Here is a 13,789-nt window from a genome sequence, read left to right as displayed (position 1 = left end):
CCTCAGCCAAGACTCGGGATGTCAGTGCTTCTTATCAGCTCCCATCTAACCTCTCAAGTGTGCATCTGTGAGAACTGTAGCTCAACATACCTTTGTCGCATGGGGCAAGCTCTCTGTCCCCTGGCAAGAAGAAAGTGCAAAGACTAAGGATATGTGGGCTTATAACAATTGAAGTTCAAGATTATCCCACCAGGTTACTTCCTCATAAGGATAATCCTCCCTGAGAGAGCACAACAATAACCAACAACAAATCCAAATTCCAGTTTTTTAGAAGTATGGGAAAAGAGAGCTCCAAACCACTCCCCCAAAACCAAACATGATGGAAACAACCTTCCTTTTAACAGAATCCTAGCAGTACTTCTAAAATCACAGCTTCTCTTTCAACCAACACTCTATACAAGTTTTACTGGATGCAAATTTAAAACCAATCCAAGGATTTTCTCTTACAACATCCTTCACAAGCGTGTTCAGCCTTGGAACCCAGCCTTCATAAATTCTAATCACCTCTCGACTTTTATCACTGCACAGTGGTTAAGAGCTACAGCTGCTAACCAAAAGGGCAGCAGTTCGAATCCACCAGCTGCTCCTTAGAAACCCTATGGGGCAGTTCTACTCTGTCTATAGGGTTGCTATGAGTCAGAAGTGACTAGGCGGCAACGGGTTTGGTTTTTGTTTTTTGGTTACTTCCAAACCCTCAAGGGGCAACAATGGTCTTTCTTATTTAGTGTCCTTTTGTTCTGAAGGGTAACACAGTATTTTCTATTGCCTACTAGCTAATGGAAACCCTTCATAAAAGAATCTTTTGCTTCCATATGGAAAGGTGAAGTTCCCACCAAGAAAACTCTGCCACAATTTCCATTAATTGATATGTAGGACAAATGCAACTGATCTACTGGGGACCATGACACTGCATACTTCTCTCTCTGCAATGCATCTTATGTGTTGATAACTTTTTAAGAAGCAAATTCATCTTCAGGTGAAAGCCCATGAATAGCAATAAATACTTATTTGAGAGTCTAAGCTTAATACTTTAAGAAGCTAAAATTGGTTGTTTTATGTGAGTCTATGTTTAAAGACATTTTTGGTTTAAAAAAACTTGAAAAACTTGCAAGGGACTTTCTCTCCTTTGGCAAATAGAGGGGGTGGTGCAAGCATTTTGCAAAGGTTCTGCTTGAATGCTGGTGTCTTCTACGCTAATTAAGAGCATTTGCCTCACCCCATCTTGTGCAGACTTTTGAATCTCTGGAGTAACCAGGTAAAAAGTCAGCACAAATGGCCTCTGAGCCTAAGAGAAGCTGTCAGTCAACGAAGGAAGCTCAGGAGAAAGGGGGAGACTAGGTAAGGAGGGCTTTGTCATAAAAACAGGCAGATCACAGGGTCAGGAACAGCTGTAAGTAAAGAGATGTGTGTTTGGGGGAGTCCCGCAAATGCCTTACAACATCTTGACACTCATCTGATCTTGAAGCAGGCCTCCTGGTGGGTCCCTGGAGAAGATCACCGTTAGGTAGAATGGAAAGAAATTTGGTCTGCTGGAAAACCCAGCCCATATTTAGCCCACATAACTACTGCCCTATGAAAATACAGGTCTGTCTCTCATCGAAGGCCCCCAGGGCTAGATCAGCTTCATTTCCTCATGATTTTCAAAGTATTACTGAGCCTAAGATCATGGGTTGGATCTTCAAATAAGCCAATTCATTTAGATTTTTCCTCAAACACAGACTGTCCCCTCAACCCTTATGTCTTACACATGCCAAGCCTTGCTAGAAAGGGGAATTAAGAGAAAGGAAGGATGAGTTATAGTAAATCCACCAACTGTATAGTAAGGACAGTACTTCATTGTATAGAAAGATATTTCAAATGAGAAAAGTTGAAAGAATCTTCAAATATAAGTTACACAGCCTTTGTTGATGTGCAGTTCACATTTACAAGGTCTAGATTAGGCATTGTCGTGCATTGGTGATTCAGCGATAGATATAGTTTTGGCCTTCCATGCAGGGAGACTCAGGTTTAATTCTCAGCCGATACACTTCATGTGCAGCCACCACCCATCTATCAGTGGAGGCTTGTGTGTTGCTATGATCCTAAACATGTTCTCAGCAAAGCTTCCAGACTAAGATGGACTAGGAAGAAAGACCTAGCTATCTACTTCCGAAAATTAGCCAATGAAAACCTTATGGATCACAACAGTCTGGTTTACAACCGATAATAGGAACGGCAAAGGACCGAGCAGAGTTTCATTCTGCTGTGCACGGGATCACCAAGTTGGGGCCAACTCAAGAGCAGCTAACAACAACAGATTAAGCACTTATTGGCCTACAGTTGTAGGACAGATGGGCCAGATGATGTGGCAATTCTAACTAGCTTTCATTTGGAAGGATCTGATGGGCTAATTCACACATGTTAGTAATTCATAACAATTTAAAGACCTATCCCTCTCAAGAATGCCTGCATTTTAACCAAGATTAACCTAACATTGGACAGAATCTAAGAGTCAGGAAATCTGGGTTGTGATCTAAGCATTACTACCCACAAGCTGTGCAAATTTGGGAAAATCACAAAAACTCTTTGGCCTTGAGTTCCGTATCCACAAAGTGGCAGGATTAAAGAAGCCCCTCCTAGCTAAAATATGTTTGCGCTCTGTGATTTTGTGGAATAAGCACTAGCATCACACATCAAAGACAGGTGAGTAGGAGGTCTCCCAATCGAATTCTTAAGGCTAAGAATACATACCCCATGTAAGGACACTGTGTAGTGCAAATGATTTGCACGCACCTGCTATCTATAAAGGTTGGCAGTTCAAACATACCCAGTGGCACTGCAGAAGAGAGATCTAGTGTAAAGATCATAGCCAAGAAAACCCTATGGAGCAGTTCTACTCTGTAACACATAGGGCCGCCATGGGTTGGAATCAATTCAACAGCACAAGTTTGGTATTTTTGGTGATAACCCAGTCTGGAAGACATAGAGTAGTAGAAGATAGACTTGCATTCAAGGTTTACCTTGATGATAAATCAATAAAGGTTAGGCAACAGAACATCCCAGAGGAGAGGAAACTCATGTAAGAGACAGTAAACTGGAGTGCAAGCCTCAGCTCAGCCACCCACTAGTAACATAGCCTTGGACAGGCCACTTGAGCCTCAGTTTCCTCAATGGGTGTATTACTATCCGCCCTACACACAGACAGCACAAAGTCATTGTATCAATATAAGAAAATACACACATAAACCCTCAGTTTATAAAGCAAGAGCCCTGGTGGTGCAATGGTGAAGTGCTCGCCTGCTAACAGAAAGGTCGATGGTTCAAACCCACCCAGCTCCACAGGAGGAAGACCTGGCAATCCACTCCCGTAAAGATTCCAGCCTAGAAAACCCTATGGGGCTGTTCTACTCTGTCACAGAGGGTCGCTATGAGGCAAAAATCAACTCTCGATAGCACCTAACAACAACAACAACAGTCTGTAAAGAAGTCACAGCTCGGAGGCTGCACATGAACAGACATTTAGAATTTGGAAGGTCTCCTTCTCAAGGAATAGAACAAAATGAAAATGCTAGAAAAAGCCATTTGAGAAAACCACTTCCAACTTGCCCAGTCTTAACCCAGAGACCCTGTAATGTCAATATGTGAACCATCTGTAGGCTTTCCAAGGGAAGGAAAGCTGATTTCCAGTGGGAATGCCTGCATCATAAGAAAATTGCTAAGCACGAGTCTTTGTCATACTGACTCAAAGCCCCAGACGATGCAGTGACCTTCAAGTGAGCAAAGAATCGACACCACCTGACAGGACACCTACTTGGAGGACAGGACAAGGGCAGGGCTTAGGAGAGGGATGAGTTCAATATGCTGGGGTAATCCAGAGGGAGGGAGTCAGAGGATGAGTCAGCAACCTGGGGGCCAAGGCAGAGAAAAGAGATTTAGCCACAGCCAAGATTCCCTGAGGGGCTATTGATTGGGGTGGAGAGGTAGGGAAAAAAGGGGAAAGCTTTCCTTGGTTGAATGACCAGGTTAACTAGGAAGATAAATATTAAGCAACAAAGCTCCCTTGCCCCAGGAACAAGCATAGAATATGAATTCACAATGCGATTGGATCAAGTGCTGTTAGCCCAAAATGAGGGAGGAAGAGAGAGCCTGGTGGTTATTTTAAAAAACTAAATGTAATCAGGTTCGTTTCTTTTGATCAATTCTCCACGAATTCTCCAAAGAATGTTAGGGGAACAGCAAAAGAACATTGTTCTTGTTGTTGTTGGGTGCCATTAAGTCAATTCCAACTCCCAGCGAACCCATGTGACAGACTAGAACCACTCCATAAGGTTTTCTAGGCTGTAATCTTTACAGACGCAGATCACTAGGTCTTTCTCCCATAGAGCTCCTGGGTGAATTCAAACTGCCAACCTTTTGGTTGGCAGCTAAACACTTAACCATTGCACCACTGGGGCTCCTCGAGAGAATATTAGGTGATGGATTTGTTCTAAATGTGTTCCAGTTGCAGTAATGTCAGTCCGTGCAAGTGAAAAAGTCAAATCGCCTGCTAGTAAGACGAGACTGAGTGGGAATCCAGGGTTAGATCAAGACCGGAAAGATGGCTGGTCCTATCATAGTGTGGAGCTAACAGCTGAAGATAATTGAAGTTAAGGAATTTCCCAAGAGACAAACTCTAGAGACAGAAGGACAGAAGACCAAGAACTAGATCAGGTGAGATAGCCATAGTCTTGAGGAGAAATATGAGAGCAAGGAGTAAAGGTCACTAAGGCAGAAGAGACAGGAAATCTAGAGAGGTCTAGAGAAAGGATAATTTGGGGATGGAGGATGTGATCAATGCTGAAAGAGACCCTGAGTCCAGGGAGGAAGAGCACTGAGAAAAGGTCTAGATTTGAAAAAATGAATCCTTTGAGAACAGTTTGAATAGAGTGGAATGAACAGAAACAGGCAGGAATTCACCAGGCTAAGTCAGTTCAGCAGCCTTTATACCCCATTGCCCTGGTTGATTTCGACTCGTAGCGACCCTATAGGACACAGTAGAACTGCTCCATAGGGTTTCCAAGGAGCGCCTGGTGGATTTGAACTGCTGGCCTGTAAGAGTGTGTAAATTCTCCAAGTTCTTTCCTTTTTCTTCTCCCTGCTACATGTCTTTTGACTTTTGCTTTGTGTCCACAAGCAGGTTCAATACATAAAGGGAAATTAAACTAGTTGCTAAAATCTATTAAATGTTTAGAGAAGGAATGATATGAAAACAAGAGTTAAAATGTACCTTTACCGACTGTGTGGATGTTTTATTTATTCATGTCTTATCTGATCCTCAGTATTAGAAATCACTATGAGTTTATTTTAAGCCTCAATAATCCATGGGGTCTCTATGCCTTCATCTAAAAAGAAAAGTGTCATCTATCAACCCAGGCCTGCTACCCAATCTCTAGCTATTACAGAATTCGACTGATATTTTTTCAAAACCACATCACCTGTTTGTTGAGTCCTGCGTTGCATGCTTCTAGGATTATAAGAGAAAAACAGTGAAAGAGAAAAGAAGGAATTTCCTTTCCTGCCTATTTAATTAATAAGAACCTGTTAAAGGACTTAGCACAACGCTTTGCCCATAAGACTCAAGAAAGTCCCATTTTGTTAGGTTAAATACAAATATATAAAAATCCACCACCATCATCAGAGTTTCTCCAAAGCAAACTTTTTCCTCCTAAAGACTTCTCATTCTCATCATTTCTCCACATTGATCAGACGGAGGAGAAGTATCACCACCCTCACCATCTACCCTTCACTAGCCCCGCCTCCCTGCCACTCCAGATCTTGGCCCACCAAGATACTCCACCCTCTGTCTCTAAAATTACTCACATTGCCTCAGGGAGTGTTGTAACTACACTATTATCCTTTCATGCCCTGGTTTTGTGCTTTTGTTCTGTCTATATCTCTGGCAAATCATCATCCCAGCTGACATTTACATCCCATAAACATTCAGTTTGCAAGGCACTTTCACACACATTCTCTCACTGGAGACCCCAACAACACTTTGAGGCATATAACAATAGGACGTTACCCATTTCACAAACGAAGAAACTAAGACTTAAAGAGGTAACAACTCCAAGTTGACCAACTTAACAATTGGCCCAACAAAGATCTTCCCGTTCATGGTCCAGGATTCTTCCCATTGTAACCAGTTGCCATTGTCTCAGTCCCGACTCATGGCAACCTCATCTGTGTCGGAGCAGAACTGGGCTCCATAGGGTTTTCAATGGCTGACTTTTGAGAAGGAAATTACTAGGCCTTTCTTCTGAGGCAGTTCTGGGTGGACTTGGATTCCAACCTTTCGGTTAGCAGCCAAGCGCACTAACAATTTACACCACCCAGGGACTCCTCTCTTCCCATTACAGAAACCTGTTGCCGTCAAGTCGATTCCAATGCATAGCAACCCTATAGGGCAGAGTAGAACTGCCCCGTAGGGTTTCAAACTGCCAACCTTTATGGTTAGCAGCCGTAGCTCTTAACCACTTCGCCACCAGGGCTCCCATTATACAGCTGCCTAATATGGAGCAGCCTGAGGGGGAGAATTCTGAGCACATATTTCCTCCTTATTTAAGGGGCCATCTCTCTCCTCTCCACCCACCCGAAAGCTAGCCTCCTTCCATCTGTGGTTTAACTCCTCTCTCCACCATAAAACTCTCCTAGATCACGAGCTCCTCTAACTTTCATAGTGTTTACTCTACTCTATTCCTTACGACTATCACATCGCGTGTTTCACACGTGTGTTTTGTTTCCCCGGTAAATTAGTAAGATACTTCAAGGGGTTATTTTTTCTTTTTTAGTATTTATTTTATATTTTCCACAATGCCTAGTATACAGCAAAGTCTCAACCAAGTTTTGCTGAATTAGGGTGAATCAGAGAACATAAGAGAATTTCTATGTTTAAGAAATCATCTGTCAATACCACTTGCAATCAGGTAACTCAGACTTTCTTCTGAGTGATGATGCTGTCAGGCTCAAAACCACCTGGGGAGCAGGTGGAGACTAGAGACCCAAACCAGTGTCCAGGACCTCCAGGCACCAAAACAAAGTTGCAAAAAAAGCAAATCAATTGAAGATAATCCATCTTTCTAAAAGATCACTGTTGTCAACTGCTATCTTACTCCCCAAAACTTTTCTCTTCAAAATGACTTTGGGGGGAAGAAGGAGAGTCAGGAACAGGAGAAGGAAATGGAATGTGTGGCTAATTGTTTCCATGAACAACTGCCTCCTTTGCCATGAGACCAGAAGAACTGGAGAGTGTCTGGCTACCATTACTGAATATTTTGATCAAAGATTCTGTAGAAGAATCCTGATCAAGAAGGGGGAAATGCAGAACAGAATTTCAAATTCTCATGGAAACTGGCCTTGCTGGAGGCATGGACTCTGAACGAATCCCTGAAACTATTGCCCTGAGATAATCTTTAAACCTTAAACCAAAAATATCCCCTAAAGTCTTCTTAAAACCAAGCAATAGTTTAGCTTAACTAGTAAAGAATATCTGCCTTGAGCATTATGCTCTTTTAAGATCTATCTATATGGGATTAAATTGACAACAGCAACTCGGAAGTTTACATAGAAATTTTAGGGGGAAGTGAGTGTATGTCAGTGAGGGAAGAGAGGAGGAGGCTGAGAATGGTTGCACAACTCAGAGTGTAATCAATATCACCGAATTGTACATGTAGAAACTTTTGAGCTGGTGCATGTTTTGATGTGTATATTTTTAACAACAACAAACATCAAAATAAATAAATAAATTATTTTTAAAAATTCACTCTGGAGGCCACTCTCTACCATAATTTTCCTCTTTCATTATCTTTATTTGCTTTGCTTTATGTGAAGGCCAATCACTTTTTAGTTGAAAGTCTGTTGTTAGACTCATCGATTCCTTGCACTATTAGTTAATTCTGAATATTAGAATTTTTCCATGATCTAGTATCAAGAAGACAAGAGCTCTCTTTACTTATCCATTCTTTATTCCTTCAAAAAGTTTGACTACTGTACATCTAAATGGTGAATTATTATATCTAAAATATATAATGTGTTAGGAATATAATTTTAATATACCAAAGCACATGTTTATTCCATTTTTGTTAAATACACACATATACAAAGAAAAAGGAAAAAGTATTAAAGATTTTACACCAAAATGTTAATTTTGATGATTTCAGTGTGGTAGGATCGTGAGAGATATTTATCTTCTCCTTGCTTATCTACATTATTGGCACTAAACATGCAGTATGTGTGTACCAAAGAAAAATCATCATTTTTTAAAATGTAAGCAGGAAATATAGCACAGTTGATAGCATGAATTTAATACAAGATTGAATTAAAAGCATTTACATAAACAGATTCATCCTTCCCCTCCCTTATCTAATTTAATAATTACTAACATTTTTTTCAAGAACTTTATCTGGTCTTACAATAAACAGAAGGCATGAATGGAGGCTAGTCAAAGACATCTCAAAATCCTGCCTTCCTGCCTTTGAAATATCTCCTTTGTCTTCCCCTTTTCAATCTGAATCCTTGGAAGCAAATGCCCCCTTTGCTCTCAGCCCAACCCTCCTCAGCTTTAATCTGGAAATGTCTTGAGGAATGGGAGTTTCCTCAATGCTCAGACAAGTCTGTGCCAAGAACTCCTAAAACACCATCCACCCAAACAAACATCCACCAGCCTAAACAGGGTTAGACTGAGCTCCACTCACTCCACTCTCAGCAACAGGAATAGGGAAAAGGAGAGCAAGCATTCAGCAACCTTACTGAGAACATAAGAAATCACAGGGCATCCTTTTGCTTATGCCCTCAAAGCAGCCAACACTGCTGGACTCAAGTCAAACAGACCTCGTTCAAATTCTGACTCCAGAGTCAAACTATCAGGGTTGGAATCCTGACTATAACACTTACTGTGTGACCTTGAACCAGGTGCTTAACCTCTCTGAACTCATTTTTCTTATCAGTAAAAGGTTGGAGCTAGTTAATAAGAAAGCACTCCCTAAGGTTATTTGGCTAAGAAATTAGACAACGAATGTAAAGCCTTTAAGCCTTCCCTGGCAAATATTAACTACCCATACCCATTACCATTGAGTCGATTCTGTTTCACAGCGACCCTATAAGACAGAGTAGAACTGCCCCTACTGGGTTTCCAGGGAGCAGCGGGTGAATTTGAACTGCTCACCTTTTGGTTAGCCAACAAGCTCTTAACCACTGCGCCATCAGGGCTCCAAATATTAACTAGTCAATACATATTAACTCTTGGTAATATCAGAATATCAGAATCCCTGGGTGGTGCAAATGGTTAAGCGTTCAACTACTAGCCAAAATGTTGGCAGTTTGAATCCACCCAGAGATGCCTCGAAAGAAAGGCCTGGCAATCTGTTTCTGAAAGGTCATCATGAGTTGGAATCAACTCAGCCACCAGCAACTGATTAACCTTCCTGTGATACACAGTCACTGGGAATGGGGCAACTTATGTAGCCTGTTTTGAGAAGGTACAATTAGAAACAAGGCATCCTCTCAAACTCAGTTTTCTGCCTTTGTTTTAAGGCCCACCTCAGTGGCTAGCACAGCTCAGGAAGCTCCAGGCATTGCTGAGGACGCCTCACTGGTCACGGAAGCCCATCCATCGGTAAAAGCCCCACTTCCGCAATGGTCAGAAACATGAGCCTGAGAGGAATAAACAGTGGTGTTAAATGACTGAAGCCAGTCCAGGACTGAGAGGGGAAACGTCTTGCTAACTTGCTGCCAGTGCAAAGCACACTAGTAGTAAGCATTTAACGCACAGTAGAAATGACCTTACCCCACATCTGTTGTTTCCAGTTGCCATTGAGTCCATTCTGACCCATGGAGACCCCATGTATGCAGAGTAGAACTGCTCCATAGGGTCTTCAAGGCTGTGACCTTTCAGAATTGCCGAACCTACTTGCTCAGCTCACTTACTCTGGTCTGGTGACTGCTTTGATGTCTCTCTTCGCGCTGGCTTCTCAGCTCAAAATAGCCGGGTCTGGTGTTCCTCTCAAGGCAACTGATTTGTACATAACTTTGGAATGTTTGTCAGTGTTCACAAAATAAAACTGAGTAGTGCTCTAGTGCCTAGCTCAAACCTTGTTCACTAGTCCCTCTTTTCAAGTTCCCATTACCTGTGCAAAAGCTTCCTAGTTGATTAATCAAGTTGAAAATCTGAGAGCAGAAAATCTTGGTAGTTTGTATTCCAGGGTGAAAGCCAGCTCTCGCTGAAAAGCCATGACCATATTTGACCAAGAGAGTTCAAGTTCAGATCCTTCCCTTTGACAGAAAGGCTGTAACTGACTCTAACCAAGAGGAGGTAGTGTTAAGTCATATGATCATAAAGCAGCTACAAAGGTGATCTAGTCCCTTCTATGGCAATCAAATATCTGACACATTACCTGAAAAATATTTGGTATTAAAAAAGCATTTGGTGAATGTTAAATATTCAAAAATGGCCCCTCATCATATTACATAATTAACATTAACATTCACTAGTGAGAACTTCTCTTTGCCTACTTTCCTCAAGACAGAAACAGAGGCTGGGATTTATAGCCTAACAAGGAACCAGAAGATAAGGCCTTTAGTATCATCTGCTTTGGGCTTTTAACAGATGGCTAGAACAAGGGTGTTATAACTGACCTGTACTCCAAGTGAGTGTATGGCATGTTCTTGCTGTAACCATTAATTTGCTAGAATAGCACAATCTTCTAATATGTTCACGAAACTGATGAAATTATATATATTCTCATCAGACCATAAAACTGTTGTAAACTTCCCGAATACTGTGCTATAGCATGAGCTATCAAAATGCAATATTCATCCTGTAGACTGTGAAAAATTTTTTGGCTACGATATATCCAACAAGGGCCTAATCTCTAGAATTTATAAAATACTTCAGCACCTCTACAACAAAAAGAACAAATAAATCAATTAAAAAATAGGCAAAGGATATGAACAGACACTCACCAAAGAAGACATTCAGGTGACTAACAGACACATGAGGAAATGCTGGAGATCACTAGCCCTTAGAGAAATGCAAATCAAAAGCGCAATCAGATACTATCTCACATCAGCATTACTGGCAGGAATTTAAAAAAACAGAAAATAACAAATGCTGGAGAGACTGCAGGGAGATTGGAACTCTTACGCGCTGCTGGTAGTAATGCAAAATGGTACAACCATTTTGGACAATATGGTGCTCCCTTAAAAAGCTAGAAATAGAAATACCATATGATCCAGCAATCCCATTCCTAGGAATATGTCCTAGAGAAATAAGAGCCATCACACGAATAGACATATGCACGCCCATGTTCAATGCAGCATTATTCACAATAGCAAAAAGATGGAAACAACCTAAGTGCCCATCAACCGATGAATGGATAAACAAACTATGGTACATACACACAATGGAATACAATGCAATGATAAAGAACAATGATGAATCCACCAAACATGTCACAACATGGATGAATCTGGAGAGCATTATGCTGACTGAAGTAAGTCAATCACAAAAGGACAAATATTGTATGAGACCACTATTATAAAAACCCAAGAAAAGGTTTACACACAGAAAAAAACCATCTTTGGTGGTTATGATGGAAGGAGGGTTGGGGACGGGAAATCACTAAGTAGATAGTAAATAAGTGTTAACTTTGGTGAAGGAAAGACATCACACAATATAGGGAAGTCAGCGCAAATTGACCAAGACAAAGTCATAGAAGCTTCCTAGACACATCCAATCACCTGAGGGACTGAGCTACTGGGGCTGAGGGCTGGGGAGTATGATCTCGGGGGACATCTAGGTCAACTGGCAGAACACAGTTCATAGAGAAAATGTTCTGCATCCTACTTTGGCGAGTAACATCTGGGATCTTAAAAGCTTGTGAGCCACCGTCTAAGATACATCTACTGATCCCATCCCGTCCAGAGTAAAGGAGAAGGAAAAAAAAATCAAAGGCACAAGGAAAATATTAGTCTTAAGGACTAATGGACCACATGCACCACAGCCTCCACCACCCTGATCCCAGAAGAACTCAATGGTGCCCAGCTACCATCACCGATCCCTCTGACAGGGACCACAATAGAGGGTCCTGGACAGAGTGGGAGAAAAATGAAGAACAAAATTTAAATTCACAAAAAAAGACCAGACTTACTAGTTGATAGAGACTGGAAGAACCTCCGAGACTATGGCCCCCAGACACCCTGCTAACTCAGAACTGAAGCCACTCCGGAAGTCCACCTTTCAGCCAAAGATTCGACAGGCCTATAAAATAAACAATAACACCTGTGAGGCACGTGCTTCTTAGTTCAATCGAGTAGATGAGACCACGTGGACAACACCTGCCCAAAAGTAAAGCCCAGAAGGCAGGAAGAGACAGAAAAACTGGACAAACGGACTTGGAGAAACTGGGGTGGAAAGAGGGAGAGTATTGACACATTGTGGGGATTGCAACCAATGTCACAAAACAATTTGCATATAAATGTTTGAATGAGAAACTAATTTGCACATAAACTTTTACCTCAAGCACAATAAAATTTAAAATAAAATAGAAAATTTAAAAATGGAATATTCATACACAAGTAATCCAAAAAGGATTGCTTTCATGTTTATAGCTGTTTTTCTCAGTTTTTGAAAGAAGTAAAGGTTTCCTCCATAAACATAACTTAGTGTAAGTCCATCCAAGTATCTTTTGGGTGAGCTATAACCATTACATAGAATTATATTCTCTGGGAGTGAATGATGTCAAATCACGGCTCCTGGGAAGTATTTCGAGTAGGCTCCATTTCTTTCCTTTCCTATTTTAGACCAAGGTTTCATATCTGAATATACCTTTGCCTATAAATGATTAAATGGTCTATTCCTCTCTGACATTAGAGATTAGTGCACAGGGAAAAGAGAATTCTGTCCCTGATCATATTTGAAAAAATCTATCCATACCCACATTTCTATTGAACACTTTGAAAGAGAGTATATAAAATTAATAACAAGTCTAAAGAAAATTAGATATGGTGGATCAGTTAAGAGGGGGAGCAAAAAGATATGTTTAGTTTTGTGCAGGTTAAATACATTGGTCTCCTCCAGTGATGTTTTTCTGCTAAAGAATGTTGTTCTGCTAGGGATAATTACAGTAATAGGAATTAGGGTAATTTAAACTCTACTGGAAAAGGTAGTTAAGAGTCTTGCGCTGCAGAGAAATCCAAGAAGATGCTTAAAGTCCTGGCTATGTATGCGTCATTAAAATAACTATGCAGGTACCAAAGTAACTTTCTGCATTAATGGAATCAACAACTATGGATGAAACCATCAAAATGACCCAACTTATCCCATTAATTAGGGAGTTTTCACTTGCTATATGCTTAGATTGGAGCCCGAAATTTTATATTTGGACCAATGTGCCATCTCATTGCATCATTTTCCAATTCAGAATATTTGAACTTTTCTTTGAATATACAACTTGAGGAAGTAAATGTCGCCTTAGACACTAATTTTCCATGTCTAGCAAGTGACCACATTGGTATAATAATCTTGGATCCCTAGCTAGACCCAGTTTATGAAAGGGTGCCTTTTGATAGATTTCACAGTAGTCTGATTTTCATTTTGTAAATATGTGTCATTTTTTTAGTGTCTTTATTCATTCTCATTCAATGATGAAGTGAGTCTACTGTTCAAGGCCACAGGTTAAAGTCCAAGTAATGAGTCATTTGAGTTTGCCCCCTAGAAGGGTTTGCCAACAATGTAGATGAGTTTATCACTAGCACTTAAAATTATTTTTATTATTTA

The 13,789-nt window shown here is 40.9% G+C and overlaps 1 protein-coding gene across 7 annotated transcripts in view; it reads right to left on the bottom strand.

The window, feature by feature from the left end:
* IPCEF1 (interaction protein for cytohesin exchange factors 1) overlaps positions 1 to 13,789 on the bottom strand; it is a 272,082-nt gene that overhangs the window by 220,355 nt on the left and 37,938 nt on the right. For 2 of the 7 annotated variants that reach the window (XM_023728926.1, XM_023728935.1), the window contains exon 2: positions 9,553 to 9,666. The exons of 4 other annotated variants lie outside the window; for them this stretch is intronic. The gene's annotated coding sequence lies outside the window, so the exon portion shown is untranslated. Of the gene's footprint in view, positions 1 to 9,552; positions 11,172 to 13,789 lie in introns of those variants that run through there. One more of the 7 variants, XM_023728932.1, reaches the window with a different exon arrangement.

This window comes from Trichechus manatus, unplaced genomic scaffold (genome assembly GCF_000243295.1).
Source record: "Trichechus manatus latirostris isolate Lorelei unplaced genomic scaffold, TriManLat1.0 scaffold00002, whole genome shotgun sequence".
NCBI lineage: Eukaryota > Metazoa > Chordata > Mammalia > Sirenia > Trichechidae > Trichechus > Trichechus manatus.
The sequence above is the reverse complement of the archived record's forward strand: the minus strand, read 5'-3'. Positions and strand labels throughout refer to the sequence as shown.